This window comes from Pristiophorus japonicus, chromosome 3 (genome assembly GCF_044704955.1).
Source record: "Pristiophorus japonicus isolate sPriJap1 chromosome 3, sPriJap1.hap1, whole genome shotgun sequence".
NCBI classification, from domain to species: Eukaryota; Metazoa; Chordata; class Chondrichthyes; family Pristiophoridae; genus Pristiophorus; species Pristiophorus japonicus.
In genome coordinates, this window is record NC_091979.1 from 326,608,829 (window position 1) to 326,624,232 (window position 15,404).

General features: G+C 43.0%; 6 non-coding genes across 6 annotated transcripts; all 6 read left to right on the forward strand.

Moving 5' to 3' along the window:
- The first annotated feature begins 1,270 nt into the window (after positions 1–1,270).
- Positions 1,271–1,342, forward strand: trnav-cac (transfer RNA valine (anticodon CAC)). The gene has a single exon. It is a non-coding gene; the product is annotated as a tRNA-Val (tRNA).
- Positions 1,343–4,015: 2,673 nt separating this feature from the next.
- trnav-cac (transfer RNA valine (anticodon CAC)) lies at positions 4,016–4,088 on the forward strand. Its single transcript has one exon. It is a non-coding gene; the product is annotated as a tRNA-Val (tRNA).
- A 2,673-nt stretch (positions 4,089–6,761) lies between these two features.
- On the forward strand, positions 6,762–6,834 carry trnav-aac (transfer RNA valine (anticodon AAC)). The gene has a single exon. It is a non-coding gene; the product is annotated as a tRNA-Val (tRNA).
- A 2,674-nt stretch (positions 6,835–9,508) lies between these two features.
- On the forward strand, positions 9,509–9,581 carry trnav-aac (transfer RNA valine (anticodon AAC)). Its single transcript has one exon. It is a non-coding gene; the product is annotated as a tRNA-Val (tRNA).
- A 2,673-nt stretch (positions 9,582–12,254) lies between these two features.
- trnav-aac (transfer RNA valine (anticodon AAC)) lies at positions 12,255–12,327 on the forward strand. Its single transcript has one exon. It is a non-coding gene; the product is annotated as a tRNA-Val (tRNA).
- Positions 12,328–15,001: 2,674 nt separating this feature from the next.
- On the forward strand, positions 15,002–15,074 carry trnav-aac (transfer RNA valine (anticodon AAC)). Its single transcript has one exon. It is a non-coding gene; the product is annotated as a tRNA-Val (tRNA).
- The last annotated feature ends 330 nt before the right edge of the window (positions 15,075–15,404 follow it).

Consider the following 15,404-nt stretch of genomic DNA (forward strand, 5'->3'; position numbering starts at 1 on the left):
GGATTAAATTCCATTTGCCACTGCTCTGCCCCCTTATCAGTTGATTGATATCTTCCTGGAGTCTCCAGCTTTCTTCTTCATTATCAACCCACTGCCTATTTTAATAACACCTGAAAACTTCGTAATCATAACACCTATATTCAAGTTTAGATCATTGATAAATACCATAAAAAGCAATGGATCTGGCACTGAAAACTGCGGAACCCCACTGGAATCATCCTTCCAGTCACAAAAACAACCATCAAACATTACCCTTTGCTTACTGCCTCTGAGCCAAATTTGGATCCAATTTGCCACTTCGCCCTGAATCACATGGGCATTTACTTAGAAAATGCATAATCATTAAATGTTATCCTGCCTTCATGGGAAAACATCATTAATTGACTGATGATCTTCATTTGCACAACTAAAGAAATGTTAACTGAAGGAGAGTCCTTAATTGAATAACTTATCTGTGCTCTGCACTTTACCTCTGAATCCATAAACGATATTGGACAGTGTGCTTTAGAAGTCTGCTTCAAAATGTTCCTTGCTGGTAACATGTACATGGGACGTTGGAAACAGTAAGATAGACTGTAGTGCAAGGGACTGGTTATTGTGAAACAGCAAAGAAAATATACAGTCTGGAAGAATACCATCGAAAAGAAGTGTGACCCTAACAGCCAAAAAGAAGATGAAGTGCTGAGCCCTTTTCAGCAAAAAATTATTTTCCAAAACATTTTTCTGACCGAATCTTCACAAAACAAAAATGATGCTTTTAAAGTCATTAAACCCGAATTTTCGTGCACCCAAATCTTCTGAATCAGATGCCTCTCGTTGTGCCGACTGAATCCATGTCGCCTTTCAATATTCTGCTGACATGCACACTATTAAATGTGCCACTAACTTATACAATCAAAGAATAAGGGAATGGTTGCAGCCCGTCGAGCCCATGCCAACTCTCAACAAGTCTCACTCCCCTGTCATTTACACACAGCTGTGCAATTTTTTTCATTCGGATATTTATCCAACTCGTTTTGAAAGATAAGAATGAGTGTGACTCCACCGCCCTTTAGAGCAGTGTATTCCAGATTTTAACCACTTGCTGAGGAATGGCCACTCCTGTTCCGATGTATAAAGGCAGAGAAACACGGGATCAATTCCTGCCACACTCACAACCTTGCTAAATTTCGCACCGTCATTCTATTCTCGTGACACAAGCTCCATAAGTGTAGTCCAGCTGTTGAGGTTAAAGCTCTGGTTATGTTCCCAACAATGCTACTGCCACAGCGTTTCCGTAGTGTAGTGGTTATCACGTTCGCCTCACACGTGAAAGGTCCCGGTTCGAAACCGGGCGGAAACATTATGCAAACGTGTTCAATTAATGATTAGATAAAATTAAATCATTCATATTAGTGGTTCAATATTAACAGAGTGCAGTGTCTCACGATGCTGGTCCATTTGCTGATTTCTCTCTGCCGTTCTGTTCACACTCAAATTCTTCACAGTGTCTCTCACTCCCTCCCGTTTCCAGCCCTGACGCTGGAGAAACCATATCTCAAAGCTGCACATTCCGTGCATTCAGGTCAGCTGTCAGCTTTTATTAAAGGATCCTGCCACGCCACCAAGCTTCACAACAGAAAATTAAAGCCACAAACAAACCCATCGACTAATCGCTCTTCCCCAGCTCCAGAATGAGTGAGGGCGGGACAAGCCCTAACTTCCGCTCCCACACTCTCCAATCAGCCGCTGCCGGCGGAAAGCGGAGAATGCAGCATCAAACAGCGGTTTACCGCCCTTCAGTGGGCTGCAAAATGCCACCGTTCGAGACAACGCTCCCCGTACACCGAACAGCAGCCTCATAAGATGCTTCATCTCAGCTTCCTGAGTTCGAGCCCCAGCTTGCACGAACACTTCTTCACTAGAAACACCATTAATTATCTGGTTGCCACGTTTTGCATCATGAAAGTAATCCTAACCGATAATTATATAATCATAGAGGTTTGCAGCATGGAAGGAGTCATTTAAGCCCATCGTATCTGCACCGGCCAACAAATTCCCAGTTTTAGGTGTGTCCCCCTGCAACTTATTGCATTTCATGTGCACATCTAAGAACTTGTTAAATGTGGTGAGGGTTTCTGCCTGCACCACACTTTCAGGCAGTGAGTTTGAGACCCCCACAATCATCTGCATGCAGAATGTTCACTTCAAATCCCCTTTAACCCTTACACTAATTACTTTGAAATTATGCAGCCTGGTTGTTGACCACTCCGCTATGTGAAATAGACCCTTTTAAACAACAATATCTAGGCCCCTCCTATTTTTATACACCTCAATACTGTCGCCCATCAGCCTCCTCTGTTCCAAGGAAAACAAACCCATCCTATCCAATCTGTCCTCATAGCAAAGTTGCTCCACTCCCGGCAACAACTACGTAAATCTCCTCTGTACCCTCTCCAGCGTATTCACGTCCTTCCTTCAATGCGGTGACTAGAACTGCACGCAGTACTCCAGCTGTGGCCTAACAAGAATTTTATACAGTTCTAGCATAACCCACTTGCTGTTCTGTTCCTTGCTTCTGCCAATAAATGCTACCATTCCATATGACTTCTTAACCAACTTTTCCAACTGGCCAGCTACCTTCAGGGATCTGTGGACAAGCAATCCCAGTTTCCTTTGTTCCTCTACACTTCTCAATGTCATACCAGTTGATGTATATTCCCTTTCCTTGTTAGCCCTCCACAAATACGCTATCACTAACATCTCTGGATTAAATTCAATTTGCCACTGCTCTACCCTCTTATCTGTTGATTGATATCTTCCTGGAGTCTCCAGCTTTCTTCTTCATTATCAACCCACTGCCTATTTTAATAACACCTGAAAACTTCGTAATCATAACACCTATATTCAAGTTTAGATCATTGATAAATACCATAAAAAGCAATGGATCTGGCACTGAAAACTGCAGAACCCCACTGGAATAATCCTTCCAGTCACAAAAACACCCATCAAACATTACCCTTTGCTTACTGCCTCTGAGCCAAATTTGGATCCAATATGCCACTTCGCCCTGAATCACATGGGCATTTACTTAGAAAATGCATAATCATTAAATGTTATCCTGCCTTCATGGGAAAACATCATTAATTGACTGATGATCTTCATTTGCACAACTAAAGAAATGTTAACTGAAGGAGAGTCCTTAATTGAATAACTTATCTGTGCTCTGCACTTTACCTCTGAATCCATAAACCATTTTGGACAGTGTGCTTTAGAAGTCTGCTTCAAAATGTTCCTTGCTGGTAACATGTACATGGGACGTTGGAAACAGTGAGATAGACTGTAGTGCAAGGGACTGGTTATTGTGAAACAGCAAAGAAAATATACATTCTGGAAGAATACCATCGAAAAGAAGTGTGACCCTAACAGCCAAAAAGAAGATGAAGTGCTGAGCCCTTTTAAGCAAAAAATTCTTTTCCCAAACATTTCACTGACCGAATCTTCACAAAACAAAAATGATGCTTTTAAAGTCATTAAACCCGAATTTTCGTGCACACAAATCTTCTGAATCAGATGCCTCTCGTTGTGCCGACTGAATCCATGTCCCTTTCGATATTCTGCTGACATGCACACTATTAAATGTGCCACTAACTTATACAATCAAAGAATAAGGGAATGGTTGCAGCCCGTCGAGCCCATGCCAACTCTCAACAAGTCTCACTCCCCTGTCATTTACACACAGCTGTGCAATTTTTTTCATTCGGATACTTATCCAACTCGTTTTGAAAGATAAGAATGAGTCTGACTCCACCGCCCTTTAGAGCAGTGTATTCCAGATTTTAACCACTTGCTGAGGAATGGCCACTCCTGTTCCTCTGTATAAAGGCAGAGAAACACGGGATCAATTCCTGCCACACTCACAACCTTGCTAAATATAGCACCGTCATACTATTCTCGTGACACAAGCTCCATCAGTGTAGTCCAGCTGTTGAGGTTAAAGCTCTGGTTATGTTCCCAACAATGCTGCTGCCACAGCATTTCCGTAGTGTAGTGGTTATCACGTTCGCCTCACACGCGAAAGGTCCCTGGTTCGAAACCGGGAGGAAACATTATGCAAACGTTTTAATTAATGATTAGCTAAAATTAAATCATTCATATTCGTGGTTCAATATTAACAGAGTGCAGTGTCTCACGATGCTGGTCCATTTGCTGATTTCTCTCTGCAGTTCTGTTCACACTCAAATTCTTCACAGTGTCTCTCACTCCCTCCCGTTTCCAGCCCTGACGCTGGAGAAACCATATCTCAAAGCTGCACATTCCGTGCATTCAGGTCAGCTGTGAGAGATTATTAAAGGATCCTGCCACGCCACCAAGCTTCACAACAGAAAATTAAAGCCACAAACAAACCCATCGACTAATCGCTCTTCCCCAGCTCCAGAATGAGTGAGGGCGGGACAAGCCCGAACTTCCGCTCCCACACTCTCCAATCAGCCGCTGCCGGCGGAAAGCGGAGAATGCAGCATCAAACAGCGGTTTACCGCCCTTCACTGGGCTGCAAAATGCCACCGTTCGAGACAACGCCCCCCGTACACCGAACAGCAGCCTCATAAGATGCTTCATCTCAGCTTCCTGAGTTCGAGCCCCAGCTTGCACGAACACTTCTTCACTGGAAACACCATTAATTATCTGATTGCCACGTTTTGCATTATGAAAGTAATCCTAACCGATAATTATATAATAATAGAGGTTTACAGCATGGAAGGAGTCATTTAAGCCCATCGTATCTGCACCGGCCAACAAATGCCCAGTTTTAGGTGTGTCCCCCTGCACCTTATTGCATTTCATGTGCACATCTAAGAACTTGTTAAATGTGGTGAGGGTTTCTGCCTGCACCACACTTTCAGGCAGTGAGTTTGAGACCCCCACAAACATCTGCATGCAGAATGTTCACTTCAAATCCCCTTTAACCCTTACACTAATTACTTTTAAATTATGCAGCCTGGTTGTTGACCACTGCACTATGTGAAATAGACCCTTTTAATCAACAATATCTAGGCGTCTCCTATTTTTATACACCTCAATGCGGTCGCCCTTCAGCCTCCTCTGTTCCAAGGAAAACAAACCCATCCTATCCAATCTGTCCTCATAGCAAAGTTGCTCCACTCCCGGCAACATCTACGTAAATCTCCTCTGTACCCTCTCCAGCGTATTCACGTTCTTCCTTCAGTGCGGTGACCAGAACTGCACGCAGTACTCCAGCTGTGGCCTAACCAGAATTTTATACAGTTCTAGCATAACCCACTTGCTGTTCTGTTCCTTGCTTCTGCCAATAAATGCAACCATTCCATATGACTTCTTAATCAACTTTTCCAACTGGTCAGCTGCCTTCAGGGATCTGTGGACAAGCAATCCCAGTTACCTTTGTTCCTCTACACTTCTCAATGTCATACCAGTTGATGTGTATTCCCTTTCCTTGTTAGCCCTCCACAAATGCGCGATCTCTCACATCTCTGGATTAAATTCAATTTGCCACTGCTCTACCCCCTTATCAGTTGATTGATATCTTCCTGGAGTCTCCAGCTTTCTTCTTCATTATCAACCACACTGCCTATTTTAATAACACCTGAAAACTTCGTAAGCATAACACATATATTCAAGTTTAGATCATTGATAAATACCATAAAAAGCAATGGATCTGGCACTGAAAACTGTGGAACCCCACTGGAAACATCCTTCCAGTCACAAAAACACCCATCAAACATTACCGTTTGCTTCCTGCCTCTGAGCCAAATTTGGATCCAATTTGCCACTTCGCCCTGAATCACATGGGCTTTTACTTAGAAAATGCATAATCATTAAATGTTATCCTGCCTTTGTGGGAAAACATCATTAATTGACTGATGATGTTCATTTGCACAACTAAAGAAATGTTAACTGAAGGAGAATCCTTAATTGAATAACTTATCTGTGCTCTGCACTTTAGCTCTGAATCCATAAACCATTTTGGACACTGTGCTTTAGAAGTCTGCTTCAAAATGTTCATTGCTGGTAACATGTACATGAGACGTTGGAAACAGTGAGATAGACTGTAGTGCAAGGGACTGGTTATTGTGAAACAGCAAAGAAAATATACATTCTGGAAGAATACCATCGAAAAGAAGTGTGGCCCTAACAGCCAAAAAGAAGATAAAGTGCTGAGCCCTTTTCAGCAAAAAATTATTTTTCAAACATTTCTCTGACCGAATCTTCATAAAAGAAAAATGATGCTTTTAAAGTCATTAAACCCGAATTTTCGTGCACCCGAATCTTCTGAATCAGATGCCTCTCGTTGTGTCGACTGAATCCATGTCCCTTTCAATATTCTGCTGACATGCACACTATTAAATGTGCCACTAACTTATAGAATCAAAGAATAACGGAATGGATGCAGCCCGTCGAGTCCATGCCAACTCTCAACAAGTCTCACTCCCCTGTCATTTACCCACAGCTGTGCAATTTTTTTCATTCGGATACTTATCCAACTCCGTTTTGAAAGATAAGATTGAGTCTGACTCCACCGCCCTTTAGAGAAGTGTATTCCAGATTCTAACCACTTGCTGAGGAATGGCCACTCCTATTCCTATGTATAAAGGCAGAGAAACACGGGATCAATTCCTGCCACACTCACAACCTTGCTAAATATAGCACCGTTATTCTATTCTCGTGACACAAGCTCCAGAAGTGTAGTCCAGCTGTTGAGGTTAAAGCTCTGGTTATGTTCCCAACAATGTTACTGCCACAGCGTTTCTGTAGTGTAGTGGTTATCACGTTCGCCTAACACGCGAAAAGTCCCCGGTTCGAAACCGGGCGGAAACATTATGCAAACGTGTTCAATTAATGATAAGATAAAATTAAATCATTCAGATTAGTGGTTCAATGTTAACAGAGTGCAGTGTCTCACGATGCTGGTCCATTTGCTGATTTCTCTCTGCAGTTCTGTTCACATTCAAATTCTACACAGTGTCTCTCACTCCCTCCCGTTTACAGCCCTGACGCTGGAGAAACCAGATCTCAAAGCTGCACATTCCTTGCATTCAGGTCAGCTCTGAGAGATTATTAAAGGATCCTGCCACGCCACCACGCTTCACAACAGAAAATTAAAGCCACAAACAAACCCATCGACTAATCGCTCTTCCTCAGCTCCAGAGTGAGTGAGGGCGGGACAAGCCCTAACTTCCGCTCCCACACTCTCCAATCAGCCGCTGCCGGCGGAAAGCGGAGAATGCAGCATCAAACAGCGGTTTACCGCCCTTCACTTGGCTGCAAAATGCCAACGTTCCAGACAACGCTCCCCGTGCTCTGAACAGCAGCCTCATAAGATGCTTCATCTCAGCTTCCTGAGTTCGAGCCCCAGCTTGCACGAACACTTCTTCACTGGAAACAGCATTAATTATCTGATTGCCACGTTTTGCATCATGAAAGTAATCCTAACCGATAATTATATAACCATGGAGGTTTACAGCATGGAAGGAGTCATTTACGCCCATCGTATCTGCACCGGCCAAAAAATGCCCAGTTTTAGGTGTGTACCCCTGCACCTTATTGCATTTCATGTGCACATCTAAGAACTGGTTAAATGTGGTGAGGGTTTCTGCCTGCACCACACTTTCAGGCAGTGAGTTTGAGACCCCCACAAACATCTGCATGCAGAATGTTCACTTCAAATCCCCTTTAACCCTTACACTAATTACTTTTAAATTATGCAGCCTGGTTGTTGACCACTGCACTATGTGAAATAGACCCTTTTAATCAACAATATCTAGGCGTCTCCTATTTTTATACACCTCAATGCGGTCGCCCATCAGCCTCCTCTGTTCCAAGGAAAACAAACCCATCCTATCCAATCTGTCCTCATAGCAATGTTGCTCCACTCCCGGCAACATCTACGTAAATCTCCTCTGTACCCTCTCCAGCGTATTCACGTTCTTCCTTCAATGCGGTGACCAGAACTGCACGCAGTAATCCAGCTGTGGCCTAACCAGAATTTTATACAGTTCTAGCACAACCCACTTGCTGCTCTGTTCCTTGCTTCTGCCAATAAATGCAATCATTCCATATGACTTCTTAATCAACTTTTCCAACTGGTCAGCTACTTTCAGGGATCTGTGGACAAGCAATCCCAGTTACCTTTGTTCCTCTACACTTCTCAATGTCATACCAGTTGATGTGTATTCCCTTTCGTTGTTAGCCCTCCACAAATGCGCGATCTCTCACATCTCTGGATTAAATTCAATTTGCCACAGCACTACCCACTTATCAGTTGATTGATATCTTCCTGGAGTCTCCAGCTTTCTTCTTCATTATCAACCACACTGCCTATTTTAATAACACCTGAAAACTTCGTAATCATAACACCTATATTCAAGTTTAGATCATTGATAAATACCATAAGAAGCAATGGATCTGGCACTGAAAACTGTGGAACCCCACTGGAAACATCCTTCCAGTCACAAAAACACCCATCAAACATTACCCTTTGCTTCCTGCCTCTGAGCCAAATTTGGATCCAATTTGCCACTTCGCCTTGAATCACATGGGCTTTTACTTAGAAAATGCATAATCATTAAATGTTATCCTGCCTTCATGGGAAAACATCATTAATTGACTTATGATCTTCATTTGCACAACTAAAGAAATGTTAACTGAAGGAGAATCCTTAATTGAATAACTTATCTGTGCTCTGCACTTTAGCTCTGAATCCATAAACCATTTTGGACACTGTGCTTTAGAAGTCTGCTTCAAAATGTTCATTGCTGGTAACATGTATATGAGACGTTGGAAACAGTGAGATAGACTGCAGTGCAAGGGACTGGTTATTGTGAAACAGCAAAGAAAATATACATTCTGGAAGAATACCATCGAAAAGAAGTGTGGCCCTAACAGCCAAAAAGAAGATGAAGTGCTGAGCCCTTTTCAGCAAAAAATTCTTTTTCAAACATTTCTCTGACCGAATCTTCACAAAAGAAAAATGATGCTTTTAAAGTCATTAAACCCGAATTTTCATGCACCGGAATCTTCTGAATCAGATGCCTCTCGTTGTGCCGACTGAATCCATGTCCCTTTCAATATTCTGCTGACATGCACACTATTAAATGTGCCACTAACTTATAGAATCAAAGCATGAGGGAATGGATGCAGCCCGTCGAGCCCATGCCAACTCTCAACAAGTCTCACTCCCCTGTCATTTACCCACAGCTGTGCAATTTTTTTCATTCGGATACTTATCCAACTCCGTTTTGAAAGATAAGATTGAGTCTGACTCCACCGCCCTTTAGAGAAGTGTATTCCAGATTCTAACCACTTGCTGAGGAATGGCCACTCCTGTTCCTATGTATAAAGGCAGATAAACACGGGATCAATTCCTGCCACACTCACAACCTTGCTAAATATAGCACCGTCATTCTGTTCTCGTGACACAAGCTCCAGAAGTGTCGTCCAGCTGTTGAGGTTAAAGCTCTGGTTATGTTCCCAACAATGTTACTGACACAGCGTTTCCGTAGTGTAGTGGTTATCACGTTCGCCTAACACGCGAAAGGTCCCCGGTTCGAAACCGGGCGGAAACATTATGCAAACGTGTTCAATTCATGACAAGATAAAATTAAATCATTCATATTAGTGGTTCAATGTTAACAGAGTGCAGTGTCTCACGATGCTGTTCCATTTGCTGATTTCTCTCTGCAGTTCTGTTCACACTCAAATTCTACACAGTGTCTCTCACTCCCTCCCGTTTCCAGCCCTGACGCTGGAGAAACCATATCTCAAAGCTGCACATTCCGTGCATTCAGGTCAGCTGTGAGAGATTATTAAAGGATCCTGCCACGCCACCACGCTTCACAACAGAAAATTAAAGCCACAAACAAACCCATCGACTAATCGCTCTTCCCCAGCTCCAGAGTGAGTGAGGGCGGAACAAGCCCTAACTTCCGCTCCCACACTCTCCAATCAGCCGCTGCCGGCGGAAAGCGGAGAATGCAGCATCAAACAGCGGTTTACCGCCCTTCACTGGGCTTCAAAATGCCACCGTTCGAGACAACGCTCCACCTGCTCCGAACAACAGCCTCACAAGATGCTTGATCTCAGCTTCCTGAGTTCGAGCCCCAGCTTGCACGAACACTTCTTCACTGGAAACACCATTAATTATCTGATTGCCACGTTTTGCATCATGAAAGTAATCCTAACCGATAATTATATAATCATAGAGGTTTACAGCATGGAAGGAGTCATTTAAGCCCATCGTATCTGCACCGGCCAACAAATGCCCAGTTTTAGGTGTGTACCCCTGCACCTTATTGCATTTCATGTGCACATCTAAGAACTGGTTAAATGTGGTGAGGGTTTCTGCCTGCACCACACTTTCAGGCAGTGAGTTTGAGACCCCCACAAACATCTGCATGCAGAATGTTCACTTCAAATCCCCTTTAACCCTTACACTAATTACTTTTAAATTATGCAGCCTGGTTGTTGACCACTCCACTATGTGAAATAGACCCTTTTAATCAACAATATCTAGGCCCCTCCTATTTTTATACACCTCAATGCTGTCGCCCAGCAGCCTCCTCTGTTCCAAGGAAAACAAACCCATCCTATTCAATCTGTCCTCATAGCAAAGTTGCTCCACTCCCGGCAACATCTACGTAAATCTCCTCTGTACCCTCTCCAGCGTATGCACGTTCTTCCTTCAATGCGGTGACCAGAACTGCACGCAGAACTCCAGCTGTGGCCTAACCAGAATTTAATACAGTTCTAGCATAACCCACTTGCTGTTCTGTTCCTTGCTTCTGCAATAAATGCAACCATTCCATATGAATTCTTAATCAACTTTTCCAACTGGTCAGCTACCTTCAGGGATCTGTGGACAAGCAATCCCAGTTACCTTTTTTCCTCTACACTTCTCAATGTCATACCAGTTGATGTGTATTCCCTTTCCTTGTTAGCCCTCCACAAATGCGCGATCTCTCACATCTCTGGATTAAATTCAGTTTGCCACTGCTCTACCCCCTTATCAGTTGATTGATATCTTCCTGGAGTCTCCAGCTTTCTTCTTCATTATCAACCACACTGCCTATTTTAATAACACCTGAAAACTTCGTAATCATAACACCTATATTCAAGTTTAGATCATTGATAAATACCATAAAAAGCAATGGATCTGGCACTGAAAACTGTGGAACCACACTGGAAACATCCTTCCAGTCACAAAAACACCCATCAAACATTACCTTTTGCTTCCTGCCTCTGAGCCAAATTTGGATCCAATTTGCCACTTCGCCCTGAATCACATGGGCTTTTACTTAGAAAATGCATAATCATTAAATGTTATCCTGCCTTCATGGGAAAACATCATTAATTGACTGATGATCTTCATTTGCACAACTAAAGAAATGTTAACTGAAGGAGAATCCTTAATTGAATAACTTATCTGTGCTCTGCACTTTACCTCTGAATCCATAAACCATTTTGGACACTGTGCTTTAGAAGTCTGCTTCAAAATGTTCATTGCTGGTAACATGTATACGAGACGTTGGAAACAGTGAGATAGACTGCAGTGCAAGGGACTGGTTATTGTGAAACAGCAAAGAAAATATACATTCTGGAAGAATACCATCGAAAAGAAGTGTGGCCGTAACAGCCAAAAAGAAGATGAAGTGCTGAGCCCTTTTCAGCAAAAAATTCTTTTTCAAACATTTCTCTGACCGAATCTTCACAAAAGAAAAATGATGCTTTTAAAGTCATTAAACCCGAATTTTCATGCACCGGAATCTTCTGAATCAGATGCCTCTCGTTGTGCCGACTGAATCCATGTCCCTTTCAATATTCTGCTGACATGCACACTATTAAATGTGCCACTAACTTATAGAATCAAAGCATAAGGGAATGGATGCAGCCCGTCGAGCCCATGCCAACTCTCAACAAGTCTCACTCCCCTGTCTTTTACCCACAGCTGTGCAATTTTTTTCATTCGGATACTTATCCAACTCCGTTTTGAAAGATAAGATTGAGTCTGACTCCACCGCCCTTTAGAGAAGTGTATTCCAGATTCTAACCACTTGCTGAGGAATGACCACTCCTGTTCCTATGTATAAAGGCAGAGAAACACGGGATCAATTCCTGCCACACTCACAACCTTGCTAAATATAGCACCGTCATTCTATTCTCGTGACACAAGCTCCAGAAGTGTCGTCCAGCTGTTGAGGTTAAAGCTCTGGTTATGTTCCCAACAATGTTAATGCAACAGCGTTTCCGTAGTGTAGTGGTTATCACGTTCGCCTAACACGCGAAAAGTCCCCGGTTCGAAACCGGGCGGAAACATTATGCAAACGTGTTCAATTAATGATAAGATAAAATTAAATCATTCATATTAGTTGTTCAATGTTAACAGAGTGCAGTGTCTCACGATGCTGTTCCATTTGCTGATTTCTCTCTGCAGTTCTGTTCACACTCAAATTCTACACAGTGTCTCTCACTCCCTCCCGTTTCCAGCCCTGACGCTGGAGAAACCATATCTCAAAGCTGCACATTCCGTGCATTCAGGTCAGCTGTGAGAGTTTATTAACGGATCCTGCCACGCCACCACGCTTCACAACAGAAAATTAAAGCCACAAACAAACCCATCGACTAATCGCTCTTCCTCAGCTCCAGAGTGAGTGAGGGCGGGACAAGCCCTAACTTCCGCTCCCACACTCTCCAATCAGCCGCTGCCGGCGGAAAGCGGAGAATGCAGCATCAAACAGCGGTTTACCGCCCTTCACTGGGCTGCAAAATGCCACCGTTCCAGACAACGCTCCCCGTGCTCCGAACAGCAGCCTCATAAGATGCTTCATTTCAGCTTCCTGAGTTCGAGCCCCAGCTTGCACGAACACTTCTTCACTGGAAACACCATTAATTATCTGATTGCCACGTTTTGCATCATGAAAGTAATCCTAACCGATAATTATATAATCATAGAGGTTTGCAGCATGGAAGGAGTCATTTAAGCCTATCGTATCTGCACCGGCCAACAAATGCCCAGTTTTAGGTGTGTACCCCTGCACCTTATTGCATTTCATGTGCACATCTCAGAACTGGTTAAATGTGGTGAGGGTTTCTGCCTGCACCACACTTTCAGGCAGTGAGTTTGAGACCCCCACAAACATCTGCATGCAGAATGTTCACTTCAAATCCCCTTTAACCCTTACACTAATTACTTTTAAATTATGCAGCCTGGTTGTTGACCACTCCACTATGTGAAATAGACCCTTTTAATCAACAATATCTAGGCCCCTCCTATTTTTATACACCTCAATGCGGTCGCCCATCAGCCTCCTCTGTTCCAAGGAAAACAAACCCATCCTATCCAATCTGTCCTCATAGCAAAGTTGCTCCACTCCCGGCAACATCTACGTAAATCTCCTCTGTACCCTCTCCAGCGTATTCACGTTCTTCCATCAATGCGGTGACCAGAACTGCACGCAGTACTCCAGCTGTGGCCTAACCAGAATTTTATACAGTTCTAGCATAACCCACTTGCTTTTCTGTTCCTTGCTTCTGCCAATAAATGCAACCATTCCATATGAATTCTTCATCAACTTTTCCAACTGGCCAGCTACCTTCAGGGATCTGTGGACAAGCAATCCCAGTTACCTTTGTTTCTCTACACTTATCAATGTCATACCAGTTGATGTGTATTCCCTTTCCTTGTTAGCCCTCCACAAATGCGCGATCTCTCACATCTCTGGATTAAATTCAATTTGCCACTGCTCTACCCCCTTATCAGTTGATTGATATCTTCCTGGAGTCTCCAGCTTTCTTCTTCATTATCAACCACAATGCCTATTTTAATAACACCTGAAAACTTCGTAATCATAATACTTATATTCAAGTTTAGATCATTGATAAATACCATAAAAAGCAATGGATCTGGCACTGAAAACTGCGGTACCACACTGGAAACATCCTTCCATTCACAAAAACACCCATCAAACATTACCCTTTGCTTCCTGCCTCTGAGCCAAATTTTGATCCAATTTGCCACTTCGCCCTGAATCACATGGGCTTTTACTTAGAAAATGCATAATCATTAAATGTTATACTGCCTTCATGGGAAAACATCATTAATTGACTGATGATCTTCATTTGCACAACTAAAGAAATGTTAACTGAAGGAGAATCCTTAATTGAATAACTTATCTGTGCTCTGCACTTTACCTCTGAATCCATAAACCATTTTGGACACTGTGCTTTAGAAGTCTGCTTCAAAATGTTCATTGCTGGTAACATGTACATGAGACGTTGGAAACAGTGAGATAGACTGCAGTGCAAGGGACTGGTTATTGTGAAACAGCAAAGAAAATATACATTCTGGAAGAATACCATCGAAAAGAAGTGTGGCCCTAACAGCCAAAAAGAAAATGAAGTGCTGAGCCCCTTTAAGCAAAAAATTATTTTTCAAACATTTCTCTGACCGAATCTTCACAAAAGAAAAATGATGCTTTTAAAGTCATTAAACCCGAATTTTCGTGCACCCGAATCTTCTGAATCAGATGCCTCTCGTTGTGCCGACTGAATCCATGTCCCTTTCAATATTCTGCTGACATGCACACTATTAAATGTGCCACTAACTTATAGAATCAAAGAATAAGGGAATGGATGCAGCCCGTCGAGCCCATGCCAACTCTCAACAAATCTCACGCCCCTGTCATTTACACACAGCTGTGCAATTTTTTTCATTCGGATACTTATCCAACTCCGTTTTGAAAGATAAGATTGAGTCTGACTCCACCGCCCTTTAGAGAAGTGTATTCCAGATTCTAACCACTTGCTGAGGAATGGCCACTCCTGTTCCTATGTATAAAGGCAGAGAAACACGGGATCAATTCCTGCCACACTCACAACCTTGCTAAATGTAGCACCGTTATTCGATTCTCGTGACACAAGCTCCAGAAGTGTAGTCCAGCTGTTGAGGTTAAAGCTCTGGTTATGTTCCCAACAATGTTAATGCAACAGCGTTTCCGTAGTGTAGTGGTTATCACGTTCGCCTAACACGCGAAAGGTCCCCGGTTCGAAACCGGGCGGAAACATTATGCAAACGTGTTCAATTAAAGATTAGATAAAATTAAATCATTCATATTCGTGGTTCAATATTAACAGAGTGCAGTGTCTCACGATGCTGTTCCATTTGCTGATTTCTCTCTACAGTTCTGTTCACACTCAAATTCTACACAGTGTCTCTCACTCCCTCCCGTTTCCAGCCCTGACGCTGGAGAAACCATATCTCAAAGCTGCACATTCCTTGCATTCAGGTCAGCTGTGAGAGATTATTAAAGGATGCTGCCACGCCACCACGCTTCACAGCAGAAAATTAAAGCCACAAACAAACCCATCGACTAATCGCTCTTCCCCAGCTCCAG